Source organism: Salvelinus fontinalis, chromosome 25 (assembly GCF_029448725.1).
Source record: "Salvelinus fontinalis isolate EN_2023a chromosome 25, ASM2944872v1, whole genome shotgun sequence".
Classification (NCBI taxonomy): Eukaryota; Metazoa; Chordata; class Actinopteri; order Salmoniformes; family Salmonidae; genus Salvelinus; species Salvelinus fontinalis.
In genome coordinates, this window is record NC_074689.1 from 26,553,938 (window position 1) to 26,570,254 (window position 16,317).

Genomic DNA, 16,317 nt, shown 5'->3' on the forward strand with positions numbered 1-16,317 from the left:
GGCCGCCTGGCTGAAACCAGCGCCGGTGCCCTCCTCTCTTCCTCAGTGTCCTGTCTGCACACACACAATAGGGGTCGTGGGAGATGGACAGGTGTCTTGTTCCGTGGCCTCTCCAGGCGTCACACAGAAATGCAGGCAGCTGGTCAGGCACCCCACCCCGGGTCCCCTACTCTCAGCTGCAGCCAGACAAGACCAGCCCACTAAGGGAGAGGGAGAGAGGGGGAGAGAAGGAGGGGGGAGCGAGAGAGAGATGGCGATAGTGAAGAAGGGAGGGCTGAGGGAAGGAGGAGAGAGAGAGATTAGATGTGGAGGCTAAGGGCTATCAGAGGGACAGGAACAGTGGTCTGGAGCTGAGGGTTGACAGGGACAGTGGTCTGGAGCTGAGGGTTGACAGGGACAGTGGTCTGGAGCTGAGGGTTGACAGGGACAGTGGTCTGGAGCTGAGTGTTGACAGGGACAGTGGTCTGGAGCTGAGGGTTGACAGGGACAGTGGTCTGGAGCTGAGGGTTGACAGGGACAGTGGTCTGGAGCTGAGGGTTGACAGGGACAGTGGTCTGGAACTGAGGGTTGACAGGGACAGTGGTCTGGAGCTGAGGGTTGACATGGACAGTGGTCTGGAGCTGAGGGTTGACAGGGACAGTGGTCTGGAGCTGAGGGTTGACAGGGACAGTGGTCTGGAGCTGAGGGTTGACAGGGACAGTGGTCTGGAGCTGAGGGTTGACAGGGACAGTGGTCTGGAGCAGAGGGTTGACAGGGACAGTGGTCTGGAGCTGAGGGTTGACATGGACAGTGGTCTGGAGCTGAGGGTTGACAGGGACAGTGGTCTGGAGCTGAGGGTTGACAGGGACAGTGGTCTGGAGCTGAGGGTTGACAGGGACAGTGGTCTGGAGCTGAGGGTTGACAGGGACAGTGGTCTGGAGCTGAGGGTTGACAGGGACAGTGGTCTGGAGCTGAGGGTTGACAGGGACAGTTGAAGTTGATACAGCCTCCCTCCTGCTCACATGTCTGTAGGCTGCTGCTCTCAGCTAATTATAGAAATCTCAGTATTTCACCATGGTAAACTTGATCGTGTTGGTTACTATCAGGAACAGTCAAACTAAATCCTGATTAAACTGAGCATAAGTTGGGCTTTTGTTTGAATCAAACTGGTTTAAGGTCATCATTTGAACTATCTTCATTCCTTAGTATTAGTAGATATGATTATGAATGGGATATTTGACACACTTCGTTGCTGAACATAAACATCTCCCTGACGGAGGGGGTTTGCCTCCTGGTATAAGGGATGAGCATACACTTCAATGACTAACTGTGGAAGCACTGATCATCAAGGTCGGACCTCCAGGGCTGTGTAATTCATAAAAACAAATGGCATTATTAAAATCATGTCTGTCTGTTTGTCTGTCTTCCCATCTGCCCTTCTGTCTGTCTCTCTGTGTCTCTGTCTCGTTGTTGTTCAGTATATAGAGGGTGTGGTTAGGCTTTGCTCTACCGTTACGTTGTCAGATCTGAATATATGAGTGCTGTGCATTTATAATGGGGCTACAACTCTGTCATTTATTATGGTTCAAAAGTATCCACGGTATCAATCACAGCCCATATGCATGAAGTCTGTCAGCATGTTGGACACTTTGTATCAGTGCCTGGTCCCAGTAGACCTGAGCAGTAGTAGCAGTGTAGCTACCATGCAGAGAGCAGGGAGACAAGCCTGCCACTCTGACAGCATGCCGTTTTGTAGAAGCACTGCTCATGTAACAGATGCAGATTTTCCCAGGCAGGCGCAGCGCACCACGCTCGTCAATGGGGACAGCCGCTCAACTGCGCCGGAACGGAATAAATCACGGAGAAACTCGCTTGTCATTTCACCGCCGTCCCAACGGTGGCTCTCCGGCGCCTGATCGACTTGATGCCCTTATTTTAAAATGAGGGGAAGAGAAAGGCTGCTTCAGCTGATAAATGGTTAGAGCAGATCAGGTTGTTCTGGAAATGGTTAGAGTAGATCAGGCTGTTCAGGAAATGGTTAGTGTAGATCAGGCTGTTCAGGAAATGGTTAGAGCAGAGCAGGTTGTTCAGGAAATGGTTAGTGTAGATCAGGCTGTTCAGGAAATGGTTAGAGCAGAGCAGGTTGTTCAGGAAATGGTTAGAGTAGATCAGGCTGTTCAGGAAATGGTTAGAGCAGAGCAGGTTGTTCAGGAAATGGTTAGAGTAGATCAGGCTGTTCAGGAAATGGTTAGAGCAGAGCAGGTTGCTCAGGAAATGGTTAGTGTAGATCAGGCTGTTCAGGAAATGGTTAGAGCAGAGTAGGTTGTTCAGGAAATGGTTAGAGTAGATCAGGCTGTTCAGGAAATGGTTAGAGTAGATCAGGCTGTTCAGGAAATGGTTAGAGCAGAGCAGGTTGTTCAGGAAATGGTTAGTGTAGATCAGGCTGTTCGGGAAATGGTTAGAGCAGAGCAGGTCGCTCAGGAAATGGTTAGTGTAGATCAGGCTGTTCAGGAAATGGTTAAAGCAGAGCAGGTTGCTCAGGAAATGGTTAGAGTAGATCAGGCTGTTCAGGAAATGGTTAGAGCAGAGCAGGTTGTTCAGGAAATGGTTAGAGTAGATCAGGCTGTTCAGAAAATGGTTAGAGCAGATCAGGCTGTTCAGGGCGGCCGTCTAATTTTGAACCAAAGCCTTGGTGGGTTCCTGCTGTAAGAATCTGGACAAGGCACACTTATGTTCTGAGAATTTTAAAATGGGTTACAGGCTGCTCTTTCTCTGCTAGAGGACAGCTAGATGGGGAATAAGGAGACTGGATTGGCTAACTAAAAGGGTGTACTTGCCTGAGTGTGATTATGTGAGTGTTCAGGGGCCGGCTGGCACCTGTTAAACTGCCAAGTAATGTAACGTAATGTAACGTAATGTAAAGTAATGTAATGTCATGTAATGTCATGCAATGTAAAGTAAAGTAATGTAAAGTAATGTAAGTAATGTAATGTAATGTAATGTAATGTGCTCCCCTTGAAACTTGTATCACCTGCAAGTGCAAAAAAAACAAGTGCAACGCAATCATACTGTAATTAGTGTGCTAATTAACACCTTGTCCTTTTCTGGAGCTAACAGATTCACAGTGTGTTTGCCGCGTTCACGTCTCATTAGCGTTTAGCCTTTGATTGAATAATGTGTCTCTAGTTTGTTTTGTTGTTGAGCGCTTTTCTGGTCAAACTGTAATTATCAGAAAGCAAACCGTTTTTCTGACAGCGATGACTGTCATTCAACACATCACAAAACATGTATTACTATGGAGTCTGAAATAAAGGTGGCAGATATGTATTACATTAGACATCGCAATGCACTACTGTACCAGATCTGAATCAAGTCTACTGTGTTATAGGTAATGTGTCCACAACAAATCATTTCCAACCCCTCTGTACCCTTCTAAAAAATAACATCACTTGTGGAAATAAGAACATGTGTTACTGTACATTGTATGCATACAATAACTGGGGATTTTGAATAATTCTGTTTTGACTGGCATATGTGACAATTGATCAATGACCCAGGAAAACAATTGATTCTAGTATTTTAACACCCTGGTGGCTTTGTCATAAAAATGCATGCTTAGCAGACACACACACACACACACACACGCACACGCACACGCACACGCACACGCACACGCACACGCACACGCACACGCACACGCACACGCACACACACACACACACACACACACACACACACACACACACACACAAACACACACACACACACACACACACACACACACACACACATCCATACACACTTTTTCTCTCTCTCTAGCACACACACACTCACAGGGAGGGGAGTGTGCACCACAGCTTTGGTTAAAGTGATGGGCAAGTGGAAGAGGTCACTGATGACTATCGATCAATGAGACTGGGCGGCCAGCCAGCCTGGCAGATCGGTTTGTCACTCAGTGGAAGGGGATAGATTTGTGTGTCACTGTCTGTCTCACTGCTGTACAGCCTCCTGGGATGGGTAGTGGGGCATAGGCTGTACCCCTCACAGGGTTGTTCATTACAACCTGTCCAGGAAACCGATAAGGAACCTCAGACTGAGAAATATTAGCGTTCCTTTTGGACAGCTAATTATAGCCGGTGTCTGAGTTTTCCCTCTCTGTTAAAGATATAAAAGTTGGATTTGTACGTGTCAAGTGAACAGCGCGGTGAACCCTTAATCAATACTCCATCTTCATCTATCAGAAGGTGATATTTGATATTTACCTCGGCTGGGTTTGGACAAATGTATGTGACGGGTATTTTGTTTTGTGTTGTACTTGATAAGTTATGCTAACTCAAAGCTAGCCTGCTTCTGTCTCTCTATTGGATCATTTTACTTTTTCGATCAGATAGTATATTTAGAATGCAGTCTCTCAAACTGGTGCACAGCTTTGTTTTTATTCCGTTCTTACATGTTTGTAATTTAGCAGATGCTCTTACCAGAGCGACTTACAGTAGTGACTGTGTAATTATTGTTTTTTTCATACTGGTCCCTCGTGGGAATCAAACCCACAACGCGTTGCAAGTGCCACGCTCCACTAACTGATTAACACGGGACTTACCAAAGCAGCGTCCTAAGCTTCCGGGCGTGCATACTTTAATACAGAGACACATGGTGACAGCTTAGATAGTCACAAGAAGTTACGGAGGCCTACAACTACACTACACCACGCTGCATTTATCCAGACCCCATAACTCTCTCTTGACTTTCTCTGTTAGCTAGCCTTGTTAGCTCACCCTTTATGTTTACAGTTGGCCACTCTTCAGTCAATAGCGACTGGCGACCACGTCTTTGGTGGTATTCGAGGGGATTTTGGATCATTTAATGTGCCAGGGCGCCTGGGATATAATTTGATTTGGTCTGATACAGTTTTAAACAGAGCGATGACACCACTTCCTTTCCAAAGCACATATTTGGGGCCCTGTGTCATCGTCACAGTTCAGCCTCCCAAACAGATGACTTATTGTGGATGGAGAATGGTTGTGAATGGAGAGAGGCGATATACAGTGGGTAAATGAGGATTTGGGGCTAACGTAATCGGATAGATTATATTGAGTGTTTAGCTGTCAAGAGACTCCTGGTTTGCTTTGAAACATGACTCTTTTGAATGGTCCCTCAGTGCCTCTAATTTGTCATCATCACCTAAAAGGATGAATATGTGTTGCGCTTAAAGTCTCCTCAACGAACTAGGAATGGAGCCTCCCGACTCGGGTTACAAGAAACACACACATCTGTGTAACCTCAGTCCATTAGACCGCCAATACATAACCACAGAGGGAGATGGAGTTACGCAGTTTCATAACTGGCAGTGATAGAAAGAGAGAGAGAGAGAGAGAGAGAGAGATGGCCTGCAAACCAAGCGCACTTGAATGTTTACTACATGAGGTCGACAGTCATTGGATCTGATTCCAATATGCAAGAACCAGTCTGTGGCACCAAGCCACAGACTGAGGGAGAACCATCTTTTTGGGGAGAAACGTTTCCAGACACAGTAGGAAGCCGTGTGAACGTGTCTCCTTGGGGCCCATGCTCAAGACAGGGGGGAAGCATCCTCTTTGATTAGATTACATGCTTGGCTGTGATGAGAGAGGAATGAAATCACATCTGAGTATTTTACATGTCTGTGTTTTTCACATTGTGTTTTTTACATTGTGTTTTTTACATGTCTGGGTTTTTTACATGTCTGTGTTTTTCACATCTGTGTTTTCTACGTCTGTGTTTTTTACACATCTGTGTGTTTTACATCTGTGTTTTCTACATCTGTGTTTTTTACATGTCTGTGTTTTTTACATTGTGTGTTTTACATCTGTGTTTTCTACATCTGTGTGTTTTACATGTCTGTGTTTTTTACATTGTGTTTTTTACATTGTGTGTTTTACATCTGTGTTTTCTACATCTGTGTTTTTCACATCTGTGTTTTCTACGTCTGTGTTTTTTACACATCTGTGTGTTTTACATCTGTGTTTTCTACATCTGTGTTTTTTACATTGTGTTTTTTACATTGTGTGTTTTACATCTGTGTTTTCTACATCTGTGTTTTTCACATTGTGTTTTTTACTTCTGTGTTTTTATAGTATTCACACCTTTTTCCACACGTTGTTGTGTTACAGCCTAAATTTAAAATGGATTACATTTAAATGTGTTCGTCACTGGCCTATACACAATACCACAATACACAACATACACAATATAATGTCAAAGTGGAATTGTGTTTTTAGATTTTTTTTAACAAATTAATTACAAATGAAAAGCTGAAATGTCTTGAGTCAATAAGTATTCAACACCTTTGTTATGGCAAGCCCAAATACATAATAAGTAGCATGGACTCAGTCTGTGTGCCATAATAGTGTTTAACATGATTTTTGAATGACTACCTCATCTCTGTACCCCACAAATACAATTATCTGAAAGGTCCCTCAATCAAGCAATGCATTTCAAACACAGATTCAACCAAAAAGACCAGGGAGGTTTTCCGATGCCACGCAAAGATGTTGGTAGATGAGTTAAAACTTCTTATGGCTGAGATCCCGTTAACGGGATTGATATGACAACAGCCAGTGAAAGTGCAGGGCGCCAAATTCAAATCAACAGAAAACCCATAATTAAAATCCCTCAAACATACAAATATTTCACACCATTTTAAAGATACACTTCTTGTTAATCCCACCACCGTGTCCAATTTCAAAAAGGCTTTACGGCGAAAGCACCACAAACGATTATGTTAGGTCAGAGCCAAGTCACAGAAAAACACAGCCATTTTTCCAGCCAAAGAGAGGAGTCACAAAAATCAGAAATAGAGATAGAATGAATCACTAACCTTTGATGATCTTCATCAGATGACACTCATAGGACTTCATGTTACACAATACATGTATGTTTTGTTCAATAAAGTTCATATTTATATCAAAATCTCAATACACATTGGCGCGTTATGTTCAGTAGTTCCAAAAACATCCGGTGATTTTGCAGAGCCACATCAATTTACAAAAATACTCATTATAAATGTTGACGAAAATACAAGTGTCATACATGGAATTTTAGATCCTCTTCTCCTTAATGCAACCGCTGTGTCAGATTTCAAAAAAGCTTTACGGAAAAAGCAAATCATGCAATAATCTGAGTACCGTGCTCAGAGCCCAAACAAGCCAAAAAGATATCCGCCATATTGTGCAGTCAACAGAAGTCAGAAATAATTATTATTATAAATATTCACTTACCTTTGATGATCTTCATCAGAATGTACTCCCAGGAATTCCAGTTCCACAATAAATGTTTGTTTTTTTGATAATGTCCATCATTTATGTTCAAATAGCTCCTTTTGTTAGCGCGTTTGGTAAACAAATACAAACTCACAAAGCGCGTTCACTAGGAGCAGACGAAAAGTAAAAAAGTTACGTTACAGTCCGTAGAAACATGTCAAACGAAGTATAGAATCAATCTTTAGGATGTTTTTAACATAAATCTTCAATAATGTTCCAACCGGAGAATTCCTTTGTCTGTAGAAAAGCAATGGAACAGAGCTCGCTCTCACGTGAACGAGCGTCACGAGCTCAAGGCATTCTGGCAAACCTCTGACTCATTCCCCTCATTCGGCCCCCCTTCACAGTAGAAGCATCAAATAAGGTTCTAAAGACTGTTGACATCTAGTGGGAGCCTTAGGAAGTGCAACTTGACCAATATCCCACTGTATTTTCAATAGGGAATGAGTTGAAAAACGACCAACCTCAGATTTCCCACTTCCTGGTTGGGTTTTTCTCAGGTTTTTGCCTGCCATATGAGTTCTGTTATACTCACAGACATCATTCAAACAGTTTTAGAAACTTCAGAGTGTTTTCTATCCACATATACTAATAATATGCATATATTAGCAACTGGGACTGAATAGCAGGCAGTTTACTCTGGGCACCTCTGGGCACCTTATTCATCCAAGCTACTCAATACTGCCCCCAGCCATAAGAAGTTAAAATTAAAAAAGCAGACACTGAATATCCCTTTGAGCATGGTGAAGTTATTAATTAGACTTTGGATGGTGTATCAATGCACCCAGTCACTACAAAGATACAGGTGTCCTTCCTAACTCAGTTGCCAGAGAGGAAGGAAACCGATCAGGGATTTCACCATGAGGCCAGTCGTGACTTTAAAACAGTTATAGAGTTGAATGGCTGTGATAGGAGAAAACTGAGGATGGAGCAACAATATTGTAGTTTCTGCAGAATACTAACCTAATTGACAATCAAAGAAGGAATCCTGTACAGGGTAACATTTTTCCAAACAAGCATCCGATTAGCAAACAAGGCACTAAAGTAATACTGCAAAAATGATGTCAAAGCAATTGTCACGCCCTGACCATAGAGAGCTTTTATTCTCTATGTTGGTTAGGTCGGGGTGTGATTAAGGGTGGGTCATCTAGGGGAATTATATTTCTATATTGGCCAAGTATAGTTCCCAATCAGAGGCAGCCGTTTATCGTTGTCTCTGATTGGGGATCATATTTAGGTAGCCATTTTCCCATTGTGCTTTGTGGGATCTTGTCTATGTATAGTGAGCATTATCTATAGCTTCACGTTTTGTTTGTTTGTTTTGTTGTTTATAGTTTCTCTTCCGAAATAAAGGATGGAAATGTACCACGCTGCATCTTGGTCCGCTCATTTCAACGAACATAACAGACAATCCCACCACAAACGGACCAAACAGCGTGGCCAGGAGGAGAAGACATCCTGGACTTGGGAGGAGATAATGGCAGAATGGCAGGAGACGAAAGCCTTCCATGGAAGCAGACGCAGGAGGATCAACGGCGACTCCGAAGTTCACGACCACGACGGAAGCCCGAGAGGCAGCCACAAAAATTTGGGGGGGTACACGGGTTGGTCGGCGATGCCGAGGGGCGAGTCTGAGAGTGAAGAAGAATATTGGGATAGACTGAGCGAAGAGTATTGTGAGATAGTTGAGGGGAGTGATGAGGTAGAGTGGATGGTTTGGTGTCTGGAGCAAGACAGTCGCCGTGAGGAGCGCGGGACCAGTCAGGCACCATGTTTTGCGGAGATACGCAATGTGTCGCCAGTGCGCATCCACAGCCCGGTGCGTTCTGTGCCAGCTCCTCGCACTTGCCGTGCGAAAGTGAGCATCCAGCCAGGACGGGTTGTGCCGGCTCAGCGCTCCTGGTCTCCAGTGCCCCTCCTCGGTCCAGGATATCCTGCGCCGGTTCTATGCACTGTTTCGCCAGTGCGCCTTCACAGACCAGTGCGTCCTTTGCAAGCGCCCCGCACTTGCCGGGCTAAAGTGAACATTCAGCCAGGACGCGTTGTGCCAGCTCTATGCTCCAGACCTCCAGTGCGCCTCCACGGCCCAGTATATCCTGCGCCGGCCATACGTACTGTGTCTCCAGTGGGCCTTCACAGCCCAGTGCATCCTGTGCCTCTTCCACGCACTCGCCCTGAGGTGCGTGTCATCAGCCCGGTGCCATCTGTACCGGTCCCACGCATCTGAGCTTCCGGCGACAGTTCCCAGTCCAGAGCTTCCGGGTGACAGTTCCCAGTCCAGAGCTTCCGGCGACAGTTCCCAGTCCAGAGCTTCCGGCGACAGTTCCCAGTCCAGAGCTTCCAACGACGGTCCACAGTCCGGAACCTCCAACGACGGTCCACGGTCCGGAACCTCCTACGACGGTCCAAGGTCCGGAACCTCCTACGACGGTCCAAGGTCCGGAACATCCTACGACGGTCCACGGTCCGGAACCTCCTGAGACGGTCCACGGTCTGGAACCTCCTGAGACGGTCCACGGTCTGGAACCTCCTGAGACGGTCCACGGTGCGGAACCTCCTGAGACGGTCCACGGTCCAGAACCTCCTGAGACGGTCCACGGTCTGGAACCTTCTGAGACGGTCCGTGGTCCGGAGCCTCCTGAGACGGGGGTTCTCAGTCTGGAGCCTCCTGCGACAATCTACGGTCCGGAGTCCCCATAGACGAACCACGGTCCGGAGTCCCTGGCGACGAACCACGGTCCGGAGTCCCCGGCGACGATCTACGGTCCGGAGTCCCCGGCAGCGATCTACGGTCCGATTCCTCCGGCGACGATCCACAGCCCGGAGCCCCCGGTGAAGATCCACGGTCCGGAGCATCCGGCGACGATTCACGGTCCGGTTCCTCCAACGACGGTCCAAAGTCCGGAACCTCCAACGACGGTCCACGGTCCGGAACCTCCAACGACGGTCCACAGTCCGGAACCTCCTGAGACGGTCCACGGTTCGGAACCTCCTGAGACGTTCCACAGTCCGGAACCTCCTGAGAAGGTCTGCGGTCCGGAGTCTCCTGAGAAGGTCTGCGGTCCGGAGTCTCCTGAGACGATCGGCGGTCCGGAGCCTCCAGCGACGGTCTGTGATCCAAAGCCTCCAGCGGGGGTTCTCAGTCCGGAGCCTTCTGTGACAATCTACGTTTCGGAGTCCCTGGCGACGATCTACGGTCCGGTTCCTCCGGCGACGATCCACGACCTGGAGCCCCCGGCGACGATCCACGGTACGGAGCATCCGGCGACGATTCACTGTCCGGTTCCTCCGGTGACAACCCACAGTCCAGTTCCTCCAGCGATGACCCACGGTCCGGTTCGTCCAGCGACGAGCTACGGTCCGGTTCCACCGATGACGTGTCCATGAGCGGAGTGGGTTCTTCGCCCCGCACCGGAACCGCCCCCGACAGTAGATGCCCACCCGGACCCTCCCCTATTGAGTCAGGTTTTGCGGCCGGAGTCCGCACCTTTGGGGGGGGAGGGGTACTATCGCGCCCTGACCATAGAGAGTTTTTATTCTCTATGTTGGTTAGGTCGGGGTGTGATTAAGGGTGGGTCATCTAGGGGAATTATATTACTATGTTGGCCTAGTATGGTTCCCAATCAGAGACAGCTGTTTATTGTTGTCTCTGATTGGGGATCATATTTAGGTAGCCATTTTCCCATTGTGCTTTGTGGGATCTTGTCTATGTATAGTTGCCTGTGAGCATTATTTATAGCTTCACGTTTTGTTTGTTTTGTTCTTTTGTTCTTCATAGTTTCTCTTCCGAAATAAAGGATGGAAACATACCACGCTGCATCTTGGGCCGCTCATTTCAACGAACAGCAATTAACATTTTGTTATGGGTATGCTTGTAAATGTCATGGACTGGGGAGTTTTACAGGGTTTAAAAAGGCATGGAGCTAATCACAGGCGAAATCCTAGAGGAAAACGTGGTTCAATCTGCTTTCCAACAGACACTGGGAGATTACTTTAACTTTCAGCAGGACAATAACCTAAAACTCAAGGCTAAATCTACTCTGGATTTGCTTACCAAGAAGACAGTGATTGTTCCTGAGCGGCCGATTGACAGTTTTGACTTAAATCTGCTTGAAGGTGGCTGTCAAGCAGTGATCAACATCAACTTGACAATAATTTTTTAAAGAATAATGTGCAAATATTGTACTTTCCAGGTGTGCAAAGCTCTTAGAAACATACCCAGAAAGACTCAATTGATTTGACTCAAGTGATTCTAACATGTATTATAAATTAGATATTTCTGTAAATCATTTTTTAAATAAATTAACAAAACATTAAAACATGTTTTCACTTTGTCATGATGGAGTGTTGTGTGTAGGTGGCTGAGAAAAACATCTATGGAATCCATTTTGAATTCAGGCTGTAATACAACAAAATCGGGAGGAAGTCAAGTGGTATGAATACTATGTGAAGGTACTGTATCCCTAGACAAAAGTTTATTATAGTCTCTTCAGATGATCATTTTAATGATACAGTTGAAGTTGGAGGTTTATATACACCTTAGCCAAATACATTTAAACACAGTTTTTCACAATTCCTGACATTTAATCCTAGCAAAAATTCCCTGTCTTAGGTCAGTTAGGATCACCACTTTATTTCAAGAATGTGAAATGTCAGAATAATAGAAGAGAGAATGATTTATTTCAGCTTTTATTTCTTTCATCACATTCCCAGTGGGTCAGAAGTTTGGTAGTGTTGCCTTTAAATTGTTTAACATGGGTCAAACGTTTTGGGTAGCCTTCCACAAGCTTCTCACAATAAGTTGGGTGAATTTTGGCCCATTCCTCCTGACAGAGCTGGTGTAACTGAGTCAGGTTTGTAGGCCTCCTTGCTACATGCTTTTTCAGTTCTGCTCACACATTTTCTTTAGGATTGAGGTCAGGGCTTTGTGATGGCCACTCCAATACCTTGACTTTGTTTTCCTTAAGCCATTTTACCACAACTTTGGAAGTATGCTTGGGGTCATTGTCCATTTGTAAGACCCATTTGCGACCAAGCTTTAACTTCCTGACTGATGTCTTGAGATGTTGCTTCAATATCTCCACAGAATTTTCCTACCTCATGATGCCATCTATTTTGTGAAGTTCACCAGTCCCTCCTGCAGCAAAGCACCCCCACAACATGATGCTGCCACCCCCGTGCTTCAAGGTTAGGGTGGGGTTCTTCGGCTTGCAAGACTCCCCCTTTTTCCTCCAAAAATAACGATGGTCATTATGGCCAAACAGTTCTAATTTTGTTTCATCAGACCAGAGGACATGTCTCCAAAAAGTAAGATTTTTGTCCCCATGTGCAATTGCAAACTGTAGTCTGCCTTTTTTATGGCGGTTTTGGAGCAGTGGCTTCTTCCTTGCTGAGCGGCCTTTCAGGTTATGTCGATATAGGACTCATTTTACTGTGGATATAGATACTTTTATACCTGTTTCCTCCATCATCTTCACAAGGTCTTTTGCTGTTGTTCTGGGATTGATTTACACTTTTCGCACCAAAGTACGTTCATCTCCAGGAGACAGAACGCGTATCCTACCTGAGCGGTATGACGGCTGCGTGATCCCATGGTGTTTATATTTGCAGACTATTGTTTGTACAGATGAACGTGATACTGTCAGGCGTTTGGAAATTGCTCCGAAAGGATGTACCAGACTTGTGGAGGTCTACAATTGTTTTTCTGAGGTCTTTGCTGATTTCTTTTGATTTTCCCATGATGTCAAGCAAAGAGGCGCTGAGTTTGAAGGTAGGCCTTGAAATACATCCACAGGCACACCTCCAATTGACTGAAATTATGTTAATTATCCTATCAGAAGCTTCTAAAGCAATGACATAATTTTCTGGAATTTTCCAAGCTGTTTAAAGGCACAGTCAACTTAGTGTATGTAAACTTCTGACCCACTGGAATTGTGATACAGTGAATTGTAAGTGAAATAAACTGTCTGTAAACAATTGTTGGAAAAATTACTTGTGTCATGCACGAAGTAGATGTCCTAACCGGCTTGCCAAAACTATAGTTTGTTAACAAGAAATGTGTGGAGTGGTTGAAATACTAGTTTTAATGACACCAACCTAAGTAAACACTTCAACCTATATAAACCTCTGACTTCAACTGTATAAAGTGAATCTAACAGATTTTTATGTTCCTCTTCCACTTCCACTTGTATTTTTGATACACGGTCTCTTAGGTGTCATATTATTATTAGTTAATAAAGTCAAATCATCACAGTTTTCCTCTACTTTTTACTTTTCCTATCATTTTCCAGGCAACTAATGCTGCATCAGCAATAATCAAAGCTTCATGAATTTTGATTTTTTTTTAAATATATTTTGCCCAGAGACAAATTTATTCTGTGAGGGGAAGAAAAGCTGTCAGAGGAGGAACTTTGTATGCACACACACCTCGTAAAAAAATTCTAAAATGACACACACATACACACCGATATCCACAAGTCCTCCCTTGCCATATTTGTCAAAACTAAGTTATCAATCACTTCTCTTCTGTCAATGCAAGAACTTACACTGGGAGAACCAAACATTATTAACACCTTCCTAATTTTGAGTTGCACCCTATTTTTCCCTCAGAACATCCTCAATTTGTCTGGTCATGGACTCTTCTAGGTGACAAAAACGTTCTATAGGGATGCTGGCCAATGTTCACCATCCTTTGGGTGGTGGACCATTCTTGGTACACACAAGAATCTGTTGACTGAGATAAACCCTGCAGCATTGCAGTTTTTGACACACTCAAACCGGTGCACCAGGCACCTACTATCATACCCCTTTCAAAGGCACTTAAATATTTTTTCTTGCCCATTCACCCTCTGAATGGCACACATACACAATCCATGTCTTAGTTGTCTCAAGGCTTAATAATCCTTCTTTAACCTGTCTCCCCTTCCTCTACACTGATTGAAAAGGATTTAACAAGTGACATCAATAAGGGATTGTAGCCATCACCTGGATTTACCTGGTCAGTCTAAGAGCAGGTGTTCCTAATGTTTGTACACTCAGTAAATATAACCTACAGTGTAGTTCACAATCTATTACCCTCCAATGATTGGTTTAAACGGCTCCCTTAGCTCCTCCCCTCTCAATCATCCCTGTTCAGTGTGAGAAAAAAATGGAGGCGAGTAAGAATGGGTCAGATGCACATCCCTCGTTCTCTCTCTCTTGGAGGCTGGATAATTAGGGGTCCATAATCTTTTGCTGAGGGAGCACCTTGTCCTCTCCCCTGTTTATAACATCATCAAAGTTGTGCCTCTGGGGCCCCAAGCTTCGTTAATAATTTAGGTGTGCGTTGCCTGGTTTTAACAGGAAGCCCTTACTTATTGAGTTTGTAAACCATGTGGTGATTTACGAGAACACCTTGCGTGCATCATGCTCATTAAATAAAACTCTGAGGTAAACAGGACTGTCTTCTTTATTATTTTTTTCTCCTTCTGTCTCTCTCTCGCTCGCTCTCTCTCTCTCTCTGTCTCTCTCCCCTTCTCTCTCTCTATCTGTCTTACTCCTTCTGTCTCTCTCTCGCTCTCTCTGTCTCTCTCCCCTTCTCTCTCTCTATCTGTCTTACTCCTTCTGTCTCTCTCGCGCTCTCTCTGTCTCTCTCCCCTTCTCTCTCTCTATCTGTCTTACTCCTCTCTCTCTCGCTCTCGCTCACTCTCTTTAGAGGGTGACTGAGCTGAGTGAGTTTGGAGTTTGGTAGAATTATTGTGTGAGGTGACGACACAGAGAGCTAGACCTGTCTGTCTGCCTGTCTGTCTGCCTGTCTGTCTGCCTGTCTGTCTGCCTGTCTGCCTGTTTGCCTGCCTGTCTGTCTGTCTGCCTGTCGGTCTGTTTGCCTGTCAGCCTGTCAGCCTGTCGGTCTGTCAGTCTGTCTGTCTGTTGGCCTGTCTGTCTGTCTGCCTGCCTGTATGTTGGTCTGTCTGCCTGACTGCCTGTCTGTCGGTCGGTCGGTCTGTCTGCCTGTCTGTCGGTCTTTCGGTCTGCCTGTCACTAGCTGCTTCCAGATGGGCAGAGGGTAAGTGCTTCATGCTCAGATGGAAGTCAAAGCACCGCTGCCCTGACCTTCAACACGCCACTTTACGGCCCAATTTAGCTATTGGAATTGATTGTAATATGCCTTGGCTTCTTGGCTGGTCATGGTGGGGAGAAGCAGGGGGCTGGAGAAATTGAATAATTTCTACAACTAGAGAATTTGTTGGCTTAGAGGAAGTTGAACACTGTGTGTGGGATTGGTGTGTGTGGAGAAGGGTGGGGGGGGGTAGTGTAGTGTGGCGGAAAAGGGCGGGTGGTAGTGTAGTGGGCAACGGCGGGGGGTAGTGTGGTGGGGAAGTGCGGGGGGGTAGAGTGTGTGTGTGTGTGTGTGTGTGTGTGTGTGTGTGTGTGTGTGTGTGTGTGTGTGTGTGTGTGTGTGTGTGTGTGTGTGTGTGTGTGTGTGTGTGTGTGTGTGTGTGTGTGTGTGTGTGTGTGTGTGTGTGTGTGTGTGAAAGAAACAAAGTATTTGAAACTTTGTGTGGATGGTTGGACTGCCGCATAGTCATATAATCAAATCAAATTTTCTTGGTCACATACACATAAACTAAGCAAAAAAGAAACGTCCTCTCACTGTCAACTACGTTTATTTTCAGCAAACTTAACATGTGTAAATATTTGTATGAACATAACAAGATTGACAACAACTGAGACATAAACTTTAGACATAAAGTTCCACAGACATGTGACTAACAGAAACGGAATAATGTGTCCTTGAACAGAGGGGGGGTCAAAATCAAAGTAACAGTCAGTATCTGGTGTTGCCACCAGCTGCATTAAGTACTGCAGTGCATCTCCTCCTCATGGACTGCACCAGATTTGCCAGTTCTTGCTGTGAGATGTTACCCCACCCTTCCACCAAGGCACCTGCAAGTTCCCGGATATTCCTGGGGGGAATGGCCCCAGCCCTCACCCTCCAATCCAACAGGTCCCAGACATGCTCAATGGGATTGAGATCCGGGCTCTTCACTGGCCATGGCAG